Source organism: Cyprinus carpio, chromosome A13, assembly GCF_018340385.1.
Source record: "Cyprinus carpio isolate SPL01 chromosome A13, ASM1834038v1, whole genome shotgun sequence".
Lineage (NCBI taxonomy): Eukaryota > Metazoa > Chordata > Actinopteri > Cypriniformes > Cyprinidae > Cyprinus > Cyprinus carpio.
Window position 1 is genome coordinate 15,366,855 of NC_056584.1, and position 25,554 is coordinate 15,392,408.

The 25,554-nt window shown below is 36.3% G+C and overlaps 1 long non-coding RNA gene across 8 annotated transcripts in view; it reads right to left on the reverse strand.

Annotated features, from left to right (window-relative positions):
* The window catches only part of LOC109058721, a 261,589-nt gene that overhangs the window by 175,004 nt on the left and 61,031 nt on the right, over window positions 1–25,554 (reverse strand). For 7 of the 8 annotated variants that reach the window (XR_006161501.1, XR_006161502.1, XR_006161500.1 and 4 more), the window contains exon 3: window positions 9,612–9,750. This is a non-coding gene — a long non-coding RNA (uncharacterized LOC109058721). Of the gene's footprint in view, window positions 1–6,078; window positions 7,976–9,611; window positions 9,751–25,554 lie in introns of those variants that run through there. The other variant, XR_006161504.1, reaches the window with a different exon arrangement.

A 25,554-nucleotide genomic window follows, 5' to 3' on the forward strand; every position in this document is an offset into this window, starting at 1 on the left:
TCGACCCTGACGCCTGCAGCTGTCACCAAAGCAGGGAAACGTCCTCATCTCTCATCCGCTCTGATCACACTGAAGCCCGGGCCCATCGATTGCCAACCGCACCTCCTCTGGACTGTGTGAGTAAAGTACATAAAGGTGGTGCTGGCCGGACTGCAAGTCTCCCTTGGTTATATGGCTCACCCCCGACAGCGTGGTTTGTGCTTTGCTGAGAACATTTCTCATTTATTCCACCAAAAACAAATCAGACCCAATGTCTGTCTGTTTTGGGAGCGGAGAAAATCAAATTTGTGCCTTTACATGGATGAAAACAAATCATCTTGAACAGTTTCACTTATATGGTAGTACGGTCAACTCCACAGATGTGTGCGATTGAAAAGCATGTTTTTGGCACGGCATAGCGTGAAGTAGCGATGCCCGTCAATGTTATTTATTCACTGAGAGTAATTACAGGCAGGTGAGTGGAGAGTAAGGAGTTGAGGACAGTGCTACACAATTGTTTTGCCACTATGGTGGGTCTCTTCATGTTTGGGCTAATGAAAGGAGGGGCTGATAAATGTTTTATGATGGTTATGTATTACATACACTGAGTTTAGCATGAGCTGCAACGGACTCTCTGGTATTGTATTTGTTTGGTTAAATCACCTAACTCTACTCTCTGAAGAGTCTCATTGGAAGTGTCTGTGGAACGGTTAACCCTTTGGGGCTCAAGTGTTATTTGACTGTTTTTTTTGTAATCAGCATGCTACACAACAACACAAATGTGCTCAGGTATTCAGAGTGCTTTCATCTAGACTGTAAAGGACAGGAAGTGGAGGAGACTAGGAATAGTTGTAACACTTTGATTTAATGTCTAACTTTGGGTGGTAATTGGCCCAAATGTACATTACAAATGAGTTGTTTTGAAATCTATATTCTCTACAAATAGGTGAAGTGCATTAACACTACAGATAACATGGAAATCAGTTCATTTTTATATATTCATTTTGTTAATCAAATTTACTCAAAATAATTTATTGTTATGAATAATAACTTTTTATTTCATATTTTAAAAAAGAAAACAAAGAAATATTTAATTCCAAAACATCAAACTAATTTTTGAATAAATACACAAAAAATGAGCTAACAATAAATAAATAAACATAACAATTATGCATGTCAGTCACTCTTACAACTGTGTCAAAAGTTGGTTTATGCACAGTTCCATTATGTACATCTTTGTGGGTCCAATGTGAATAAAAGGATAAGTAGCTTCATTTTATTTTATTTTGTTTTGTTTTATTTTTTCATTTCACAGGCTGTAAATCAAGAAATCCAACCTCAATAAATAAATAAATAAATAAATAAATAAATAAATAAATAAATAAAAAGAATAATAATTTATATATTATCTTACATATAAGTATGTATGTGTGTCTTCATTTTATTAGCGCATTCTTAAAAACTAAATATTTAACACATAATATAATAACACATCATTCTGACAGCCACTTATACATTAAGAACTTTTCCTAGGGTTAACAGAGTTATCTAGGCTGAGAAGTGAAGAATTAAATAAACAAAACTGGACTTCAGTGAGGCCTGGCTTTCTCCACACTACTCCCTTCAGCCTCCACCAGATACACAGTACCCTTAATAATTGATTTATAGAAAATAAAAATGAAGAACTGGCCCTGACCTGGGCGGAAAGGCTGAGCCAACAGCATCTGTGTGTCAGAGAAATAGGGAAAACAGGCCAACGCGCATCTTTAAAAGCTCCAGACGTGTAGTACAGATAAAATATTTAGGCTGCAGAATCCTTGACCTCCCTGTGCTAGCCAGCTCCCAACTTGAATTGATTTCAGACAAGACAACTGGGACACAATTACAACAAAATGCACTAAAGCTGTCCAGTTGTGTCTCCAAACGCTATCGCCAGTTTAACCCCTTCAGTGTAACTGGAGCTAAATGCAGGGCCAGGCTCTGGCCGAGTGGACATACGGTTGATCACACCACCTCAGGGAGAGACAATCAACCTAAACAGCACCTAACCCTGCAGACAAGGCCTCTTTCCTCTTCTCTTGATCGTAAGCAAAACAGCAGTGGTATTCTGACCTCCAATCTTATGTTGTTTCTACTCTGGGTATCAGGGATGAAATAAATCTCTCTGGGTAAAGGCCTTATAGCACAGAGAGAGAAAGTTAGCAAAGAAAGAGGATGTAATGCCCCTTTCCCGCAACATGAAATATCCATGATTTTGAGTATTATAAAGAACAAGCATAGCGGGTGCACTGCGCTCCGTCCAGATTGCTGGGAATAAGGTCAGCAAGAGATTCCAGAGGACAACCTGCACATGGATGCAACACGGGAATCTGTGCACAAATAAACCATGACTTTGTGTAAGTGGATCCACTATGGTTCCAAAGTAGTTAAACATAAACCCCACAGAGATGGAGAAGAAAAATACAGTACATATTTGGGGTTAGAAACATCTTTGAAGGATTTCACAAAACTGCTTCTATCATATATATTAGTTGATCTCTCTCTCTCTCACACACACACACACACACACACACACACACACACACACACACACACACACACACACACACACACACATACGTAAACAGTAATATTGTAATATTATTATTATTATACTTTTTTTTTTTTTGGAACCTGTGATACTTTCTTTAGGATTGTTTGATGAATAAGCATAAACGTTTAAGATAGAATTCTTCTCTAACAATATAAGTCTTTAATATCACTTTATATCAATTTAAAACAAAAAAAACTGATCCCAAACTTTTGAACGATAGTGTATTTTGTTACAAACTATTTATATTTTGAATAAATGCTGTTCTTTTTAATTTTTTATTCATCAAATCCTGAAAAAAAGTATCACATGTTCCAAAAAAATATTAAGCATTTTTTTGTTTTTAATTCTTTTAGCAGAACAAGCGGGTGTCAGTTAGGACACGAGCACTGAATGTTCTCTCCTGATGCACCAAATAACTTTAATAGCATGTTAATCCTGTGGCGGGCCAGGCTTGGGGCTGTCCAGGTTTGATGAGGTGGCTTGGGTTTAACCAAGTTCATTATGGTCATTGGACTTATGAGCTTGTGTAGCCACCGCAAGCTCACACACACGCAGATGCTATTTGTTTATCGACCAGTGAACATGGACGCCCAGTCACCCACTCTTTAGGGAAATCAAGTCTCTTTAAATTGGATCAATCCACATCTCTCTTCCATTAAATGCATTACTTGACCTCACAATAATTTGTCATGAAAAAAACAAAAGAAAATAAAATGTAAAAAAAAGTTTAAAAAATATAATTTATGGTAAAATGTACAGAATTATTATTTGTACATATGAACTGCATTTAATGCATTTTTAAATAAATGAATAAAAAGGACAATAATGTCATGTCAATGGCCCCTATACCAAGTAGCAGTGTCATCCAAAATGGAAAAAGCTTCATTATTCTACAGACACAGAAAAACAGAACAAGCTGAAAATTGTTCAGTGGTTCTGTGTGCATAAGTGTATGTGCGTATGTGTGTGTGTATGGATGTCATATGGTAAGCCAGCCAGAGCAAAACTAGGCCATTAATCATATGCCAGTGATGGAAGCAGTGTGTGTGGCGAGGCGGGGTCAAACTGGGGCTATTAAAGGAAGGCACAGGACCGAGGCCTCTGTTGTGCTAACCTGGAGATCCCTGCGGGCCCTGGCTGGGCCGGAGCCCCAGCTGTCCCCCTCTGCCTGACACCCAGCTGGCTAGAGCGAGAATCATGAAGGGTCAGTGCTGGCTGCCAACCTACCTTCGTTAGTGAGTAGGGGGGGGTTCCTTGGTGGTTGTTAGGAGAGGAGGTGTTCTGCAGACATGTGGCTTAAACCGAGTGGCTAAAACAGAGTACAATAACATCGATGGACTTATGACGTACTTGAACAGCTCTTATTAAAAGGGATCTCTCAGCCTGATTAGACTTTGTGGAAATATTTTTAGTCATACACACCAGCCAATGGATTCGAATTACGCACACGCGTACGCACGACTCCAGACCACAAGCCATCATTTTTACTGGCAAAGTCACAAGTCCGGCTTTCATGCTGTGTTTTACTGTTTTAACATTTTACAGCTGGTCAACTCCATTCAGCTGGACTGCAATTTACAGCGTGTCATCATATTACATATGACCACATGAATGCTACTGGCGAGTCGGTAATTATAATGTGAGTTCTGTGAGCGCAGTCATCAGTATGCTGCTGGTTAGGACACGATGTGATTCTCAACGGTCAGCGTCATTGCTCAGAGCCAACCAAGATGTTTCTTTCTTTTTTTTTTTTTTTTTTTTTTTGGAGTAAATACCTACCGATCTTACACCTTCTGCTCTCCCTACAAGCGTTCCCTTAACTAATCTCAAAGACTTTGACGTAGTTCAATTAAATTTAAAGTTGGCATGCATTGCAAGCATCAGTTCTATCAGTGATTCAGTTCTCTTTATAGCCAATCTATTTTTTAATAACGGTTCTGATGAAAACATTACAGTATTGATCTTTATTTATTGATCTAGCAGAGAGCATAGTTAAGGCTGACACAAATCAATCAAAATAAATTTAAAATGACGATAGAGTACAGCAGGACTTGAGGTTGAGCTCGAGGCTTAATTAGTGAAATGCTGAGAGGGAACCCAAAGCAATATCAGACAGTAATACAGTGGCTCAGCTGTGTTTGTGCGGGCCAGATTACGCATTTGTATTGTATTAAAGCTAGAATTTGCCAGCCAAGGTTAATGAAAGGGCAACTTACTTTAGACCACAATAATCCCCCAGAAAACCTCTCTGCACAACAAACTGATGTATTGCATAAAGCATGTGCTCAAAGGCTTAGACTGTACATTGGCCTATGGCATGGACAACTAGCTTTCAGGAGAAATAAATGGAGAGAGTGAGAGAAAGAGAGAGCATACTGTCCTTGTTGGGAGCGGCTGAAGTGTTATTTTAATCAGAGGAATGTAACCTGTGCCTGACACAAGACTAGGTATGTCTAGCTTTAAATAAAGTTATACATTTACATTTATGCATTTTAGCAGACACTTCTATCCAAAGCGACTTACAATGCATTCAGGCGAACATTTTTTACCTAACATGTGTTCCCTGGGAATTGAACCCACAACCTTTTGCGCTGCTAATGCAATGCTCTACCACTGAGCCACAGGAACACAGTAAGGTCCCAAGAATATACGAACAGAACAACTGAAATTAGGAAATCCTTGTATTACAACATTTTACAGAACTCTTCTCCATACAAATATAATTCATCATGACCACATCTGTTGAATTCTAAAATACACACAGACACAAACACACCAAAAAAAGCAACATAAAAGTAGCTCATACATTCCAAATCTCCTGAAGCCACACAATAGCTTTGTGCAAGAAATAGAACAAAATATATGCACTTATTCACTGATCATTTTCACTTTCAGTGAGCTGTTTGCTGAGAACCTGATCACTGAGGCAGGGAAGAGAAAAAGGGAATGAATCATTATTTTGAACCATTACACAAATAGACAAAATTATTTGTTTCACAAATTAGTTGTAATGTTCACAAATTGGACAGACTATTTATTTCAGAAATTTCACTGATTCTTCAATAAATCGGTTCACAAATTGGACAGAATGATTCACTGACAAACTGTGTTGATTCTTCAATGAACCAGCTGTTATGGTACACAAACTTGACAGAAAGATTATTTTGGGAATCACACTGATTTTTTCATGACTCAAATTTATTCCTTCAAGAATCAAACACAATGATGACTTATTAATCTGGTTGCAGCAGTTCTTCAGTAACAGCTCACCAGTAGGGAAGATTATAATTGAATAACAACTTAAATTGCAGGTCTGTTCTTCACGCAAAGCTATCTATTGGTTTCAGAAGACTTGGAGAACAAGTCTGAATTGTTCTCTAGACTTCTGAAATCATAAGATAACAGTGTGTGAAGAACAACCTGGAGTACTTTTTACTACTTTATTTATATTTATATTTTTATACAGATATTTGGAGGCATATTTGGAGCTTTTTTTTTTTTTTTTGGGAACTATCTCTTGTACTACCCCTTTAAAACACATGCAATACACATTATACACATTATAAACTCACAGAAATATTAATGAGTTTACAAGGACCTTCCCATTATAATTATGTAGAGCAACTGTGGCATCTTAGTGGGCCAACGCTCCCTGTGGGATACATAAATGTATCAGGCTAGCAAAACTCACCTACTTTTAACAAAACAGTTTACATGCAGATACAAATAACTCCAAACATCCTTCATTACTATCAGCCGATAAATGGCTATGCCATCTGCAGCTTAACGACTCAAATAACTTCTTCAACCCAACGCTGACAGTTATTGTTCAAAGCACCGCCCGTAACCTTTACAAAGGACACATTTTCAGGACATTCTCACATTACTTTCTCCCTAACGCAACTCTAAAAGCATTTTCTGAAGAAGTTGCGAAGGGAGAGAGACACATTAACTTGGACTTTTTTTAACTAAGTGAAGTATTTCTTTGCTGAATTCTTGCTATGAAAACCATGGCCAATCACTGGCACGCAAGAATGTAAAGACCGGAACGTCACCATAACCATGTTTGACAACTACTGACACTCAACTCATTGGACGAGCTGAACCTCAAATCCACATAGAACTTGTGAGCTGTCTGGTGAGCAGCAGATAAGCATGTAAGAGAGACAGCAGATCTGTCTGTACCCAACCTGACTGCTGCTCTGGAAGAGTAATTACAGGAAGGCCTGTGGTAATTAGCCCACCTCTCACTGTGTTTGTCTGTTTTTAAGGCTGACAAAAAGAAAGAAAAAAAAAACCTGGAAGCTGACAAAGCCGCAGCCCAGGTTTACCATATGGGAGCGGATGGATAGTGTCGAACAGCATGTTTGGTTACGTGGAACTGAGTCAAACGCATAAGCTTAGCTACAGGGATCTCAAATCTGAAGACGCCCCTCCTGATACCACCAGTCTAACAGACAAGACAGCCACAATCTGCATCCCTCACCGTTTGTTGTCAAGGACATTTTAAGCAGATATCTCTAGGCAGAGCTCAATGATGAGGATAAAGGCTAATGTGAGAGAATTTGGGGCCAGTTGATGGAACTGTCACTTTCCAGTGCTTACGTTCCAACAATTTCATATTTCCGCATCATGTTCATGAGCTTTTATGCATTTATGCAAACAAAAGTGTAGCTGTCAGAGTCACAGTTCAGCAGTAAAATTTCCAGATATTTTCAATTCAAGCATTTTAACAAATTGCGTGAATTATTTGTTGTGTGTACAGTTGTGTGTTAATTGGCATAATATATTACTGCTGTAATAGTATACTTGTGTAATAATATAATAACAATAATACAATAATACCAAATATTGTTTGAAACTATATCAGTCTATCACTAAAAACAATACATATCGTTGAGTCGTGCTATGCAAGATATGTGTTTGCTTCTTTTGTCCTTGCATCATAAAAGCTGTTGAAAAAAAGAAGAAAGAAAAAAAAAACTTTAATGGCTAGTTCGAGAGAAATTCTTCACAAATAGCTTGTGGACAGTTAGAAAAAGAAGAACGGCCTGTCACCATCATAAGAGGTGTCTGCTGAACTCTTAAACGTACTGACTCAGAGGAAGATAATAATAAACTCACAAGGCTTATTTCCAACAACAAAAGAACTCCTCCGTCGAAATGAAAGACTATGACAAATCGTTGTTCTAATGTTTCCTGTGTTGGGGTGTGCCGTATGTGAATGCGTCTGTGTGTGTGTCCCTGTTGGCCAAGCAGCAGGGTGACTACTCCCCCTGTCTTCCCACCATCTGCCCAAGAGAGAGCTCCTCCAGCACCCCTTCCACGATCAGCACTTTTCCAGGCTAAAGCCAAGAGAAGCGAGAAATCCAGCTAACTCTGCAGGTCCAAGCCATTGCTCACCTGTGTCAACGAGAACACAAGTCTCACTGATGAGCAGTTAATCAAAGGAAATAAAGTTAGGAAACTAACTATTCAAGACATCTAAAAGTTTTGAGCGTGGGCAAAAGGAGTGCACGTAAAAAAAAAATAGATAAATAAAATTAAAAAAAAATGAATAACAGTTTAAATAAAAATATTTACAGATTAATGAAAATTAAAAAAAAAAAATGTACCAATAAAAACAAGAAATACAATTTAGAAACAATAAATAAATAAAATTATACAAAAGGACTAAATATAGCGAATGCACCTACAATTATTTTACCAAATTAATCAAGCCGTGTGACTTTTAGCAACAAACCCATACACTAAATGTAAATATTATTTGTAAACTTAATCAAAATTTTTATTAAAACCAAAAAATGTGCACTCCAAAATGCAGACTTAAAATGAACTTCAAAATCCTAAATATCAACCTGATACTTGGCCTGATCGATACCACTAGGAAAGGGCTCCCAAAAGCAAACATCTCAAATCACCACTTCTCCTCATGCTTCTTCTAGTCAATCATCTCACTCAAGTTTAGACTTGAAACCCCCATATGCCCTTCACACACTCAAGTATGGTCAAACTTCCATTGAGCCAAGCAAGCCTAATATAAGCAATTTAGATGTTTGGAAAGGCTTACCCTTTTCAGTGCTCAAAGCTCCATTAGATAAAGAGGAGCAGGGCAGGCTAATTAGAGTCTGACCGTTTGGCCATTCTAGAGTAAAAATTCATTTGCTCTGGTCTTACAATCAGCTTCTCTCTCTCTCGTTCTCTCTCCACCTAATAGAAAAATAAGCTACTTCACTCTGCATCGCTGGCAGTGACACCTGCGATGAAGGGGGTAATGGTGTTTAATGGCCTTTTAAATTTTTATTCAGTCTGAGAATCATAAAAGAGAAACCAGGCAGCCACTGGATCTCTTAATAATCCCAATGCTATGGCAACCAAAAGCAAGCTCAGCCATCTGACTTTAGGTGGCTCGCCAATCCACACCTGCTCTCAGTTCTCGTGCTGGCAGAAATGCAGAGATATCGAGAAAAAGGCACGTTTCTAAATTTCTGCAAGGTCACCAGTGGTGTTTTGGTAATCCTAATAATAGACGTTTTAAAGTTTAAGTGCTGCCCAGGGGTCTTGCACATGTTCATTAGGAATCGTGGCCTGCTTGGCTGACACAGCAAGGAATAGGCATTAATAAGGCAAAGGGAAAAAGGAAAGGACAGAGAGGGAGGAAAATGGAGAAAGAATGTTTATGTTTTTGAAGGCTGCAACTGTGTGTTTGCACTCCCTGGCGGGAGACACAAATCCAGATCCGATATGAGAGTAGTGGCTTTTACACATCTGAGACCTGCTGTATCACCAGACCCTATCTTTTATTTATTTACAGAAGTGCTGTGTGTGTGTGTGTGTGTGTGTGTGTGTGGGTGTGTGGGTGTGTGTGTGTGTGTGTGTGTGTGTGAGAGAGAGAGAGAGAGAGAGAGAGAGAGAGAGAGAGAGAGAGAGAGAGAGAGAGAGAGAGAGAGATTCTCACTCTTGAAAGAATTTGACAAATCACACTCATCCTAAACAAGATTGTACATAAATAACAAACACAGCAGACACAAATACACACCTGGGAGATTTGATGCAGATATCGCCAAGTTTGTGCTTGTTTGTCCATCACATCGTTGATTCCCAACCAGGGGTATGTTTACACCAGAGGGTACTTTAGCAGGTTTCACTGGGTACTTGGAAAGAATTTTTTAAATAACCTACAAAAAAAAAAAAAAAAAAAAAAAAAAAAAAAAAAAAAATCCAATTCAGTCTTGTTATGGCAAAGTTGATTTTTGACACTGTGCTCTCGCAATATGTTTGCATGAATCAATTAATAATGTCCAATAATTTATCAAATTATATCATCAGATTACACTTCTAAACCTATTACCCCTTTTAAATGTCCTTTACTGAGGGATTCATATTAAAAAAGAAAACACTAACAGAAACTCACATTTTGAATATCTGTCAGCTTCTCACCTACAGTATCGATTGTTTTTTCAGTTGTTACTATTAATAATAAAAACGATAATGCTAACGGATACCCACTATAATATGTTCTAACACATTTCTGCATTTAATGTGATTATTCTATCAGTCACAAAAGTGTAGTACAGTGTAGTGTGGCTGCCTCCGTTTAACACATTTGACCATTCTGCATAATTTCACACATTTTCACCCAAAATCTGAGCAGAAAATGCGCAAAAAAGGCCTAAGGGGGAACATACATAAAAAAAAAGACACTACATTGGAAGCCTCATCTTCAGCGAAAATACAAAACTTTTAAAAATCTGCTCTTGCTATGAAAGGTAGGATTTAGTTATGATTACATGAAGCAAGGCAAACTTGATGAAACAAACGGGATTTTTGAGACCGTCAGCAGTCCTAGTCAGTCTTGAAGATGCAGTCCAGGTCCAGTAGTCAATCTTATGAGTGGTCTCCTGTCCAGCGTCAGCTGAGTGAACGCAGTGCTGTGTCGTTTAAATGTCAGTGATAGACATCAAACCCAGTTCTTTCGCAAATTCCATCTGTTTCATACAGATGTCTCAATCAAGCCAGCAGCTGCGTGGTGTCTTACTGTCAGAAAGGGCCAGGGCTACACTTATACACGCTTCTGTTTAGACACAGGAAGCATACCTGCCATACACCACATGCTACCTGACCTGCCCGTCTGCTGCCTGTCATTCAGCCCTCGCACGGACCCTCAACACGCTAACGTAAGCGTCCACACCCTCACAAACACACGCATACCCAGCAAACTCCTCCTCTACTTGTAATGCCTTCTGTCTCTATGAAATGCTTCAGTTGTTTAGAGAAAAAGCCAGAGGCTTTTTTGTGTTTGTGTTATCAATTAAACACATGTAGCATCAGAGACAAAATAATTGTTTGTTGTGACATATTGCAGATGGTGTTGTGCTATGTGCTTATCACGAAACAGGTGATCACTTCTATGGTTTAACTTTTGTTAAACAATAATCTTTATCGCAAAACTGTTAAATATCTTGATATCTTTCAACAAACACATCTTTTGTCTTGTCACTTTTTTGTGCATATAGGAGAATAGAAATAGAAGAGAATGGAACAGTAGCGAGTAAAATCAAGCAGCACTTTCTAAAAGAATGCACAACATACACAAAGATCCACAAAGCATATACAGTACATTAAAATCAATATTTAAAATAATATTAATAATAATAATTGTACTTAAGCATTTAAATGTAAAAGTTGAAAAAATATACACTTTTTAAATTGACTTTGAAAACAAGAGACAGTTGAGATTTTTTCATTTTACCATATTTGATGCAAAAACCTCAAATATTACTGTACTGTATCTAAACCTCTAGTAAAAGAAGATGTTGAAACCATAGACTGTATAAAACCATGGATGTAGTGTCCGTGACGTCACCCGTAGATTCCTGAAGACTGTTTTTGAAGCTCAAAGTGGGCAGAGCAGGCTGTCAGCATCTTTGCAGCGTGTCACCGCGCATCACTCCCGGATCATTGAAAATGGGCAAAAAGGCGGGAGCTGGTTGCTGAAGCCACGCCCATCTAGTGCAACGGTGGTGAAAGCAGCACCAATCCACCTGTCACTCAAGTGGCCACGCCCTTAATTATGCAGAACTTAATCACCCCCCTCACAGTTGTCATGAAGGGCAACATTAGCTATATAGACCAAAATCATTTTTTGAACCGGGCTGGAAACATGTTTTTTTTTGTTTTTTTTTGCTGTAAAGTTGGGCATTTTAACATGGGGAGTCTATGGGATTGACTCCCTTTTGCAGCCAGCCTCTAGCGGCCAGTTAAGGAATTACAGTTTAAGTCACTTCCGTGTTGGCTTCACAAGAGAGAGCGGGAGGTTGCCATTTGGTTGAAACCTAAAAAGGATAGTTCAACCAAAAATCAACATTATGTCAATATGTAAAAGTTATTGTTTTTACCTTGAGTAAAAGTATTTGGTTTTAACTGTTTTTATTTTTTTTATTTTTTATCATTGTTAATACTTAAGAATAGTAATAAAGTACTATTACTCAGATACCTTACACCTCTGCAGTTTAAATTGAATTGACAGATTTTGAGAGATTACTGTTTTTGTTCTTTTCTTTGTATTATATTTCCTATTAATTTTGACTGTATGAAGCAATGCTGCATTGCTTTGGCAATACGAATGTACAAATATTTATGATGCCAATAAAGCACCTAAACTGTGAAACTGTGAACTGTGAGAGAGAGAGACTCCTTGACCCTGGGCCAAACAGATGCTATTTCAGCCCAGAGGACAATACAAACATGCTGACAACATATGACCTGCAATCATCTGACTGTGGGTGTACACTTCAACAACATGCACTGCAATGCACTACAAGACTGAACATAAAAAATACATAATTCATTAGCATGAACACACACACAAGTAAAAAAAATAAATAAATAAAAACATCAAAGTGACAGCATACAGTAGTTATAGTGGCATAGTCTCTTCTCTTTGTCCATTCAAGCCCTTATGGAGGCACTGCTTCCTGTCATGTGACCTTTTGCCTGTATTTTGACCATCAACCATCTCAAATTCACACCATGAAATTGGACCTCATTGAGAACATGATGATTTCAAAGGAGACAAAAAGACAGTGTGATCTTATAAAACACACCATTTACACTTTGCTCTCATATATTGCAAATTCCTGTGATGGATTTTCAGTAGCCATTGTACTAGCCATAATAGCCACTGTCTTCGGTGTTACATGATCATTCAGAAATCATTCTAATGAGTTGGTGCTAAAGAAACCTTTCTTATTATTATCAATGTTATTTCTTTCTATTATTAATGAATTGTAAAATAATTGTACTGCTTAATATTTTGGTGGAAATTTGTCTAAATATTTTGTTATAAAAAAGACACTGGACATTATATGTCTTTACTGTCACCTTAAAAAAAAAAAAAAAAAAAAAAAAGTGCCCTAACTGGATGCACACACAGTTTCATCATCACACTGTACAAACTGTACATACTGATAGGGATCTAGTTTAGTTCCATAAAGCTTGCCTCTTTTTTTCCAGTTGATTAAAGATCCCATGTTGATTTCATTTAGAGTCACCCTGAATAGCGGACATAAAGCCAAGCCAGCAGCTCATCAAACGCGCCACACGATACCCACATTAAAGGTAATGTTTCTGCCACTCCATCTCGCATTGTTTTATTTTGCTCTCTGGCTTTAATGAATGTGACAGAATTATGCCGCTTTAAAACCGTCTGCTTTATTGTTCTATTTGTTTATCTATTTCTTATTTCCTCGTCTTTTCCCAGCTCGCATCTGTCATTCTTCGGTGCTTTCATTTTATTGGCCGCTCCGTAGAGCGATATTGTTGATCGCTGCCCATTTTCGGATTAGGAGATTAAGTTATTCATCACTCACCGAGCTCCCTGCTGCGCCACTGCTATCAGGACACCGCCAAATCACAACATCTCAGCCAGCCATTTCAAAATAATTGAATGCACAATAATTTCCCTATTAATACATTTCTCATATTAGAGATTATGCATGAAACATCCACATTATCTGTGGCAGTGTTTTCCTTCTCTCTTTTTTTTCCTTGTGTGCCTGTGTTAATGTCTTGCTCCTCTCCAGTAAATCTAATAGACAGGATTGAATATCTCACGCCAGGATGAAGGGATAGGTTACAGATAGCCTCCTATTTTTTATTTATTCATTTTGTTCCTCACCCTCCCTCTCCTTCTCTGGTGGAAGATGCAGAAGAAAATTAAAGAAAATCGATCATTTTCGAGCAGGGTGGCGGGGATGAGCTGTGATGGTTGCTACGCCAACAGTAACTCAACCTCTCACAGCTGTCTCGTTGAAGTTGTTTTGTCATTTTGCTGGACAAATGCATTCATTTTTATCTTTTAGGCATTAATTATATAGCATTCAAAATTTCACTGATTTTATTCTGAAGTAGGGGGGATTTGTTCCTACGTTGTGTGCTACGTCAGCGCACGCTAGCTCTAAAATTAGTCATACATGTTGTAGTTGCACACATTTTTGCACTCAACACTCCAAAGACACACAGCAACAAAAGGCATATCAATGGATGTCATATATGCATGTATAAGCATGAGAACAGGTCATTAAATCCATCCTCGGCACACCAGCGGCCATTATGTCGTCATCATACTTCAGTGAATCGTGTTTTGCTTTGTACTAAAAATAATCCTCTCTTCCACAGCAAGGACAGAGGTGGACTCACAACAGGGCTGGTCACAGTAAGAGATCCTCTTCAAACATCAAAGTGTGTTAATCACTTGTGTTAAATGTGCTCGAGCCTGTATGAGGGGTGGAAGTGAGGCTATACTGACATTGCAAGATCTATTATGGCAGGTAAATGTGTCTTAACGGCAGGAAGAGAGAAGGCGAAATATAGGAAATCAACATAGAGAGCTTGTCTCACTGTTATGGATCCTCTATGGATCTAATCTAATTTAATCTAATGAATCCTGTCTAATTATTAAATTTGACATCTGAACAAACAACATCTTCACACATTTATCTGAAAGAGAAACATGCACACAGAAGATTATTTTTGCACTTTTGACACCTTTGACGTTTTCATAAATAATTGTAACCTCAGTTGTAATTTAACTTTAAATAACTGTATCTTTTCAAGCAAATACATTAAAAAAGGAATGATCAGGTTGTATCTTTGCATTGTAACAACAGTAGTTATCTTATATATATAAATATTAATACAACCTATATATACAGTATTATTGTGTGTGTGTGTGTGTGTGTGTGTGTGTGTGTTGTGTGTGTGTGTGTGTGTGTAAAAATGCTTAACTATTGTTCTGCTTAACAATTAAGAAATTATTTTTGCACAGAGAACACCTGTAAATTCCCTAGTCATTAAAACAGTATTAAAAAATGCAACCTGTTCTAAATAAGAAATGGTTCCAGATACACAACCCTAGATATAGCAGATAACAATAAGCATTATATAGCATTATTAATATTTTTATGAAGGACTAAATATCTCTGTATTATGCATTACATATAGAAAGAGTTTCATAGAAAGTGTTACTGAACATACTGCTGACTTCATTTGATTAATAGTAATACCATAAACAGACACATGATTTCACAGCGGGCAGAAAATATAATAAATAAATAAATATCTGTGAGCGAAAGTGTCTTTGTGTGGAGCTACCCAGTTCCCATCTCAAATGAACATGTGCTCTCTCTGCACAGATGACACTCAAAATGCATTACAACCATTAATGAAAAAGTTAATGGGCCATTTTCTTACATATCAATTTACATTTTACAATTTGGGTACACAAATGATGTCTGCTACGGTGGGTCCTTAATATTTTGCTCAAGGAAACAATTCTAATGTGTTTTTTGGACATCAAATGTAGTGAATAATGATGCGTCCATCGCATGCAAATAAGATGACAGTTGGAATGGGCTGATCAACAGTGCTCGCATAAAGAGGTTACAGACTGCCGTGTACCGCGCTCAGTTTCAAAAATGTCATCTACCATATCGCAGTGTGTCCATGTTTGCTACACAAACCAATACGCTCAATTACGATCAGCTCCCTTGTGTGCAACTAGCAAATTATACATCACAAAGTATCCCAATTTTCACACTCTGCTGTATTGAATTTCATAAAACATGCAGACTTAATGCAAGCAGTCCATACAGACCATTTACTATTCAAAACATTCAATGAGCATTATTTATATTGTATTACAGTATTTATTTAAATTTTGAATTATATATTATATATATATATTATATATACATACATATATATATATATATATATATATATATATTATAATATATATATATATATATATATATATTATATATAAATTCTGTTACTTCAAGTAAACGTAAACTAAAATAAAATGTTTTTAAAAAGTAAACTTTTTTCACTTTGCCAAGGCAAAATTTCAAATTTTCATTTAGTTCAAATTAAGAAAATTAAATAATTACAATAAAATAAAATTAAATTTTATTAAAATAAAATTAAAATAAAATAATATATATGGTGGGACCTGGTGGGAACTATCCCTTTAATTTAAATACTCAGTACAGCACTATTTTAGGTCACTAAATGGTTAGTAAATAAGATGGTTACTAAATAAGATGCAGGTTTATTCACTGGTACGTAAAGTTTTATACTTATGTGAATGTTAACAGCAGTCATTAAATGCAGTATAGTTGTATGGGATCTACTTGGGGATCTGCTATCCCGTCTCCTCCCAACACATTCCAACATGCTGAGCTCCCTCTCAACTTTACAGAAAATAATCATTTTCACCGTGGAGTGTCGTTCTCCATGCATCTCTCCCGCATGACGCTTTCTTACATGGATGCGGCGAGGGCTGAGCATATCAGTGCCATCTGCATGTGAAGTGAGAAAACACAGGGCAGAGAGCCAATCACACACCCACGCACACCTGAGGAAGGCGTCATCAACGCAGCCTATTGTTTTAGGGCACATTTCTGTACGTGTGAGGCACATGAGAGTGCTGTCACACCTTTTAAACTCCAAGCCACCAACAAACACAAAAAAATGCAAATCCATTTTGTTTGATGTATTTTCAAGCTTTGCAGATCACGTTAAAAATGCCACTACATGACATTGTTTGTGTGGGTGAATATCCGAAAACACTGTATGTTAAGATACAACTCAATTCCAACTCCAACAATAGCTTAGATAAGCACTATAAGCGAATGACACCCACTGCTACAAGACGTATATTCGGTACTCTCCATATACATTAATGCAAATGAAAAGACGCCCGCAGTTTGACGTGCTCCCACCTTTTTCCTCTCCTTTCTCATTATTCCACTACCTTGCATGTTCCCTCTCTTCTCATCTTTTCTCCTCTACCAGCAGCAGTCCAAAGCAATGGCCAATAACACAGCATGCTGGAACAGATACCTGCAAAGTTAATATCATTAATCAATACCAATGGAATTGTGTGGAGGGACGCAGTCAAGTGAGCCTCCCAGCAGTACCAATCTCCCTCTCTTTAAACCTCATTTGCAAGCCCAAGATGGCCGCTCGGATGACTGGCAGCAAAGTTTTTCCAACAAATTTCATGGGGCATGAGCCAAAGATAATAGGTTTTCAGCCCAATGACAATCCAATTACGACGCCAATCAAAGCTGACTCCATGCAGGCTAATTATCAGCTTCAGCCGTCAGTTCAAATACTAACATACCACTTTTTATTTGAATAAAAATTTGAAACCAGGCAGGTCTGCCGTCCCTGATGAGCAGTGAGCAGCAGAGAAGCCTACCTTGGCAGTTGCTTCTGCACTGATAATGAACGGTAGGGTATCGTTTCAGTAGAATGGAACATCCTCTAAAATGTTTATGGGTGGTTTCCTCATGTCGATTAAAGTTACGAGGCGCTTATCTTCCAATGTGGTTTGAGGTAAATCAGACCTATCTAATTGAACATTGGGTGTGATACTGAATTAGTCCAATTAATTTACCACTGACAATGTTTCGACGTGTGCATTTCAAACTGCAATACATTGCTATAGTAGTGCCTGCCAGTTTTAAAAAGTATGTGAATAATGAATAATAGCAATAAGTATATCAGATATCTGTAAATAAATTTGAAGCTTGAAATGTTGTTTTTGACCGCCATGTAATTCATTGTTTAGATTAGAATGACACTTTCTTCCAGAAAGGAAGCTTTGGATATTTGGATACATATTATATACAGCATATCTTCCCAGTTTGTATATATTTTAAATGGTCCAAGGCTTCATTTCTGCAGTGAAAAGAAAACATGCAGCTGTCTTTCCAGTTTAAACAATAGACCCAACAATCGCACACTTGTCGACAAGAAAACTAATAACTAATATCTGAGAAATATTCTAATATAAATACTATATTTAAATTATTATATATAAATAAGTAAAATATAAATAGATTTAAAATGAGGTTCCACTAGTTAACTGTATTAGTTAACATGAAATAACAATGAAAAACACTTGTAAGGCATGTAATAATCTCAGTTAATTTCAACATTTACTAATACATTATTAAAATAAAAAAAAAATAAAAAAAGTTCTGTTAATCTGTTAATATTATCTAAAAGACCTGAGGTAACCTGAACAGATGTATTTTTTCTACATCTTAATAAAGATGAACGAATATCGTAACAAATGTATTGCACATTGTTAGTTAATGTTAATGTTAGTTACTGCATTAACATTCACTAATGGAATCTTATTGTAAAGTGTTTCCAGATTTTATAAAATGATTAGTTCTTATTGTGATACACTATAAAAAATTATTTAGGAAGCTGTAAATAAACAGATTGAGCACATTTCACAAGAAAATACTGTACTATTTCAGTTTTTCTACTTCAAATTTTTACGTTTATTTCAATGTGTTACTTGTAATTATTTCTGAAATGTTATAGCAATTTCTGAGTGCAAATAGTTTCTACACCAATTTTTTTTTCAGTGTTTGATCAGAAAATAAACTTTTGTGTTTATGCCGTTCTCAGTTTTATAAATTGTGAGGTGAATTTGTGATTGACTAGTGAACGGCTGTTCCAGAATCCAGGATTATTTCTGAATCACAGCATTCAACGCAGTACAATTTTGAGAGGATAACAGATACAGCGGCGTAAAAACAAAGGATCATGTGTGTAAGTCTGCGCCAATCTGAGATGTGACGAGATGAAATGCACTGAGGATATGGAGGGCTGGCACAGACATGACATCTAATAATGTCTTTCCTCTACAAGTCTGTCCTGCTTGGGTTGGATTTAGAGAAGGTTTATCTCCTTCATATAAGCCCCCACATCCCCCAACCACCCCGACTCTTGCATTACACTCAAACACACACACACACACACACACACACACACACACACACACACACACACACACACGCACGCACGCACACACACAAACTAACAAACAAAACCTGCATCAATAACACAAATGATTAAACATTCAGGGCCTTTTATAGGGAACATCTGCTCTATATAGAAGCCTAGCCTGAGGGACTGGGTGGAAAGAATCAGGAGGATTTTTCTCAAAGAAGCTCAAGGAAGCAATAATATGGCATGCAGTCCTGAAAAGAAAACACACATACCATAGTTTCTCTGAGTGCTTTTGTTTAGGTGAACGTACAAATCTCAGTTTGTTATGCTGTTTAAAGTCAAGAGATAGAAAGTGATTTGGGAAAGAGCAGGAGGGAGTGTACCACGACTTCAGTGAATTAAGAACAACTGCTGTGGCAAAACTTCTGACACATTTGCCAATGCAAAACTGTATTTTATTGATTATTTTCATTTTAAAGCTGATAATGGACAAATACGCAATATTATGTTTTATATAGCGGAAGTAAATTAACCAAAATTAGTAGTTTATATGCTCTAGGTCAATTCAGGCACTGCAACATCATAATATATTATGAAAGATGGACAATATCCTTTTAAAACCTGCTGTAGAATATAATGCAAATCCATTAATTTCAAGTAAGCCTAGAATCCTTTTATAGGGGCAAAGAAACTTTCTAAAGTGGTCTTAAAGATTAAATCTGTTCCATAGTTTTTGTCGTTCAAATCTAACATCATCTGATAAATATCTATGATATCTATAATATAGAATTATGATAAAAAAAAAAAAAAATCTTAAAAAAATCATTAGACATCATGTGACCGAACTGAGCAATAGTTAGTTCAGTTGATGTATTCTGCACTTTAATGTTAAGCCATCTGTCTTTTTTTTCCCCTTTCAAATTTTCTGTTTTATTCCTAAACTGCCGTTTCCGTAAGTGTTTCCTATTGATTGCTTCTACCAACTATAAACCCACACAGAGCCACCCCATCTGAGAAATGATTATCTTTGATTATCTCTGAGTTTGTGGTTCAATAAATTCATGAAAATTTGAGGCCTTGCTGTGCTTCCCACCAGAGTCGACATATATAAGTCTCTCTCTCAGTCCTTCACTGTGTTATCACTGCTCTCTACACAAACTCCGCACTTCTGAGGAGATTAATGACACATTGTCTGTGGAGATAACATCTGTCTCCACTGCTCCTGAAATATCAAGCTTAATAAATATATTTATGAGCCCCACTCTCTATAGCACTAATGCAATCAGCCGTTGCCGCTCACGCTGGCCCAAGACACTGAAAACCCATTGACTTATTTTGTAGAAAATTAGTCCAACACCTAATCGCTGAACCCTGCTTCGCTTTTTGAATTACGACTCTGAAACACCCATCCGCTCTGCAGCAACTGCAGTTTGAATTATATCAATTCGTAGACTTGCCGGTGTCCAGATTTCATTAGCAACCCATTAACAACGCTTTATATCTATTACCATCCTGTTATGATCTATAAATAACTGGCATGGAAACAGAGTATTACCATTAAACTCACTAGTTTTACAGTAAAAAGATACATAATTAAAGCTGAACAAGGGTCACGAACAATAGACATAACTGACTTTCAAAGAAGAAGGTTAGAAGTAGTCGATGCGTGAATGTGGACGAGTCTTCTGCAGCAGTAGGGTCTCATCTTCAGAAATATGCAACCCATGAACTGAAAAAAAAAGTAATAAAAGCAAATAAAATAAATATTTATATACACTGAAAATAATTGGTGCAGAAACGATTGTCACTCAGAAGAAAAAAAAAACAGCATGAAGCACATTTTATTTAATGTGAACTTTGGAAGTAATATAACTAAAATGGTATTTTCTTGTAAAATGCAATCAAATAATCTTAATTTTATTCATTTATTTACTTATTATTATTATTTTTATAAAGTGAGGGTTTGGAAAGACATTATAGTCTAGAAATAAAATAAAATAAAATAAAACAAAACAAAACAAAACAAAACAAAACAAAACAAAACAAAACAAAACAAAACAAAACAAAACAAAACAAAACAAAACAAAACAAAACAATTCAAAAGAAAAACAAAACAAAACAAAATAAAATAAAACAAAAGAAATCAAAACAAAAAATAAATCAAAACAAAACAAAACAAAACAAAACAAAACAAAACAAAACAAAACAAAACAAAACAAAACAAAACAAAATAAAATAAAATACAGTCATATGGGGTTGGAAAGACATTACAGAGAGTTGACGATAACATAATTAGCATTTTTGGCTGAACTATCCTTTAAGTTCAAGGAGTACACAGTGAAGGAGCCATTTGTTTCCAGGGTAAACATGTTTCCCCCTCCTCACATCCGTCCCACAGTCCCTAAACCTGACAGAGCAGTAGCCGAAGGCTACATGAGACACAGGATGCAGTACAAGGACAAATCCCCACCCACGAGGACAGGAAGAGGAAATATGTGATTAACTCTTTATCATTGCGACTTTACAGCAGTATGAACATTGCTGCAATGTGATTTGCCCCCGATCTGATGCCCCACTCTCCTGTTCTCTAAATATTAGTCTAATCTGAGATATGTGCTGTAAATGGAGGCGGGGGAAGGGTGGAGAGAGATAGAGCCAAGAGGCTAAGCTAACAAAAATTAATAACTGTGATGGAGATCTGCCTGTTTAGCATAATTTCAGTGTGAAAAAAACCCTGACCCCCCAATGATACTCTTTATCTTGATTATTTTGAACAATGTGAAACAACATAATTTTGTTTACTACTTAACCTTTAGCAGTCAGGTGCTACACCGAACCTGACACTCCTGCAGCAACGTGTGTATGCTCAGAACTCACTGTGTTAATGTACACCTCTCTCATTTTCTCTCTCTTTGCACATGATAAGAAGTGAAGTACAGATACCGTTTAGTTGAAAAGCACCTTGATTATTATACATGAATATTTCTGTTGGGTTTTTGTGTTCAAATACTGGATGGAAGACATGTTTTCTTTCTTTCTTTATTTTTTTTCTTTATGCTTTCGTTGAAATTTAATTTATTCAAGAATGCCAGCTTGCATATCAGATGATTTTGACCTAAACAAGCAATCAAGTGGGCGTTCATGCTTAGTTTCAGACATCACTTCAAGGACTCTTTACAAAAATATAAAATATCATATATGTCTTGTGTGCACTCACAAAAATAACCTCTCAAGGTGTCAACACAGCCAAGTTTATGAAAAGCGATTATATTTGCTTTCCCTAAAATTACAAAATGATTGTATGCATACCAGCATACGCACACAAAGTTGTAAAACGTTTTATCAAAAGCATCTGTACCTTGTGAGAGAGATGGGCGAGCAGAGGCAGGGATGTTAACTGCTATGGTAACCAACCCCTGGGGACTGAGAACTCTCATCGGATCACCTCCCAACATCTGGCTCTTAAATGTTCATGCATAAAAAAAATAATAATAATAAAAAAAAAAATTCAATGAAATGCACAAAAGAAAATAAATAAAACAAAAGTGCTAATGATCCACATGGATATTCGCCTTACAGACTGCAGACAGTTTACCCTGTACATATCAATACACAGACCACCTAAAATACACACAAAGCTGAAATGGCCAAACATTAAATACATTATACAGTGCATCAACCCAAAAGGTTCAGCTACACATATGGACGGAAGCATGGCAGTGACCCAGAGGTCAAATAGAGGCCATTATCTAAACGTTAATGACTGTCATGAACAATAAGACATTACATTTGCAGATTTACAAAATAATGACACCCTTTCCATTTATGCTGGAGGCTTTTATGAACAGCTGTATTTAGAATTTTTCTGTTTGGTAGATGATGATGACGACCATGATGGTTTATTATTTTTATTTTTATACACTCTCAGAAAAAAGGTACAAAAGCTGTGACCCGGGCAGTATCTTTTCAAAAAATACACTTTTGTACCTTTAAGGTACCAATATGTATTCTTTAGGTACAAAGGTGTGCCTTTTGAAAAGGTACCGCCCCAGTGACAGCTTTTGTCCCTTTTTTTTTTATGAGTGTGTATATATATTTTTTATGATAATTTCACCCAGCTAATTATTTTAAGTCACTTGCTAAAATTACTAGCACAATAACAACAACAACAATAATAATTTCATTTGTTATTGGGAATCAAAAATCAAAATTTAATCTTCCACTTAACCTTTATGGCAGAGAAAAAAAATGCAGAATTTTAAGCACCAGTTTCTTAATAACATTTCATAGCTAGTCCCAAAGCTGCATGAAAGTGTCATGAAACTCATCAATGGCTACAATATCCACTTTCATCTAGCTTCATAAAATGATGTCTTTTAATGTATATCACACACTGTAATTGTGAGAGCTTCAGCAAAATGGTCTTAATTAACAAAATATTATCACATAATAGCCCTTAATTATGAGTGCAACTGTGTTTTCTACTTAAAAATACTTCTAACTGGTTAAGAGACCTATTTCAGCAATTTACACCAATGTGAGTTTTAAGTAACTCTCCCATCCCCCCAAAAACTGATGAATTATGATCATATAGGCGGTCAAAACAGACAGACGATCAAAACAATAAGACACACTAATGTGCTGGAAGATTTAATATTCCATGCAAAGGAAAGAAACATATTGAGAGTCTTGGCTTAAAATGAACGTAAAAGTTATTTGTAGAAAGCTGAAAATAGCATTCTTCAGTATGACCCCTGGTATTGTCTACTGTCCACTAAAAACAATTCACAGCCATGACAGAGCAAGAGTGACAGTGCACAGACAGAGGTATTCAGGAGGAAATGACCTAAAATGTCAATTAGCAAATTATCATTGGCTTTAAAGAGAATGGGATCTTTCTTTCTTTTACTTTTTCTTTTTTTTCTAAATTGTCTGACAACCCTATCCCTTGAGACCATTACAGAGTGATTTCTGAGGTATTGTATTCATAAGGGGTTTCCAGTAATTGGATTAAATTGGTTCCAGAATGTAGCAATTTATATTGTAATATCCCATTACTTCTAATACTGTTCTTAATTAATTAGGTCTCTCTTTTTTCTTGATGTATAAGTTAGCTACTACAGGAAGCTGGGTTAAGTTTGTCCCCTTCCCCCTTTTTCTACAGGAAGCTGGGTTAAGTTTTTTTCCCCCCCCCCCCCACAGGTTTCTTTTTCTCCTCCCCATCCTCATCCTCCTCATCCCTCTGCATTCTGAATATCTAAGGTTAGTTGGATGCTGAGATACTAGTAAATGTGGTAAATGTGCGATTGATTATATCACTGCTTATCCATTATCAGCCTAAAAAACATATAGACAACATGTTCCTCGACCTATATTCAAGGCATACAGGTTCCACAACCTGAAACCAACTCGAGAAAACAAAAATATAATGCGTATTAGCACTGAAAAACAAAAACCTGCAACCTTTGATTTGTTTGGTCATTGTCTCTTTGCTTCATGTTCTAGGTCCCATTTTAATTTATGAAAGCCATTCTGCTTCGCCTAAAGGTTGCTTAAACAAATACAATGTTCAGACAATTTCCATATGCAAATATGCTTTAATTAAATCAATTAAATAATTTCTATTTTTTCCTTTGCAGAGCCTCCAGGCTGAGTGTGTTGCTACATAACACACTCGCATTCTTTGGAAGATGAAAAGCAAGTGATGGGTTGCGAGATGAAAGTGGCAGAAAGGAAAAGAAAAACAATATGTATAGCTATTTATTACACCAGTAAGAGCAATTAAACGGGTTTTAATTACAGTACATAGTTTCTTTTGAATGTATCTCTTTTTATCACATCAGCTGTCCTTTAACCCTGACACATTTCTTTATTATTATTTCCATGAAGTGCATTATGCTATGAAAATCGAGCCACAACAGCATGTTTATATAATTGTATTAATTGTATTAATTATTATTATTTTACTTGCTTACAAACACTACTGGTCATAAGATGGAGGTGGGGGGTTGGGGGGTCTCTTATGTTCACCAAGACTGCATATATTTGAACATACAGTAAAAACACAAATATTGCAAAATATCATTACAATTTAAAATGACTGTTTATATTTTAATATACTTTTATAAAATGTAATTCATTTTCAGCAGCCATTACTCCAGCCTTCATTGTCACTGGAGAAATTCTAATATGCTGATGTGGTTCTCATGAAACATTTATTATTATTATTAAAGTTAAACACTTTTTCATTAACAGTTTGTGATCATTCAAACGTTTGGGGTAAGATTACTATCATTAAAAACAAATAAATAAAATAAATGGAATAATGGTTTCTGAAAATTCAGCTTTGCCAACACAGTAATAAATTACATTTAAAAATATACCAAAATAGAAAACAGTAATTTAAAATTATAGTATTTCACAACGTTACTGATTTTACATTCATTTTCCTGTAATAAATGCAGCCTTAGCAAGCATATTAGGCTTCTTTAAAAAAAAATTAAAATCTTAATGATTCCAAACTTTTGACTGGTATGGTACATACTGTACACACATGCATAAAATTATTATCTGTATATACATAAAAATCATAATCTAAATCATAATAATTGTATGAATATCAAAATGTAAAGTTGTTATCTAATAAACAGAACAGAAAACAAGAT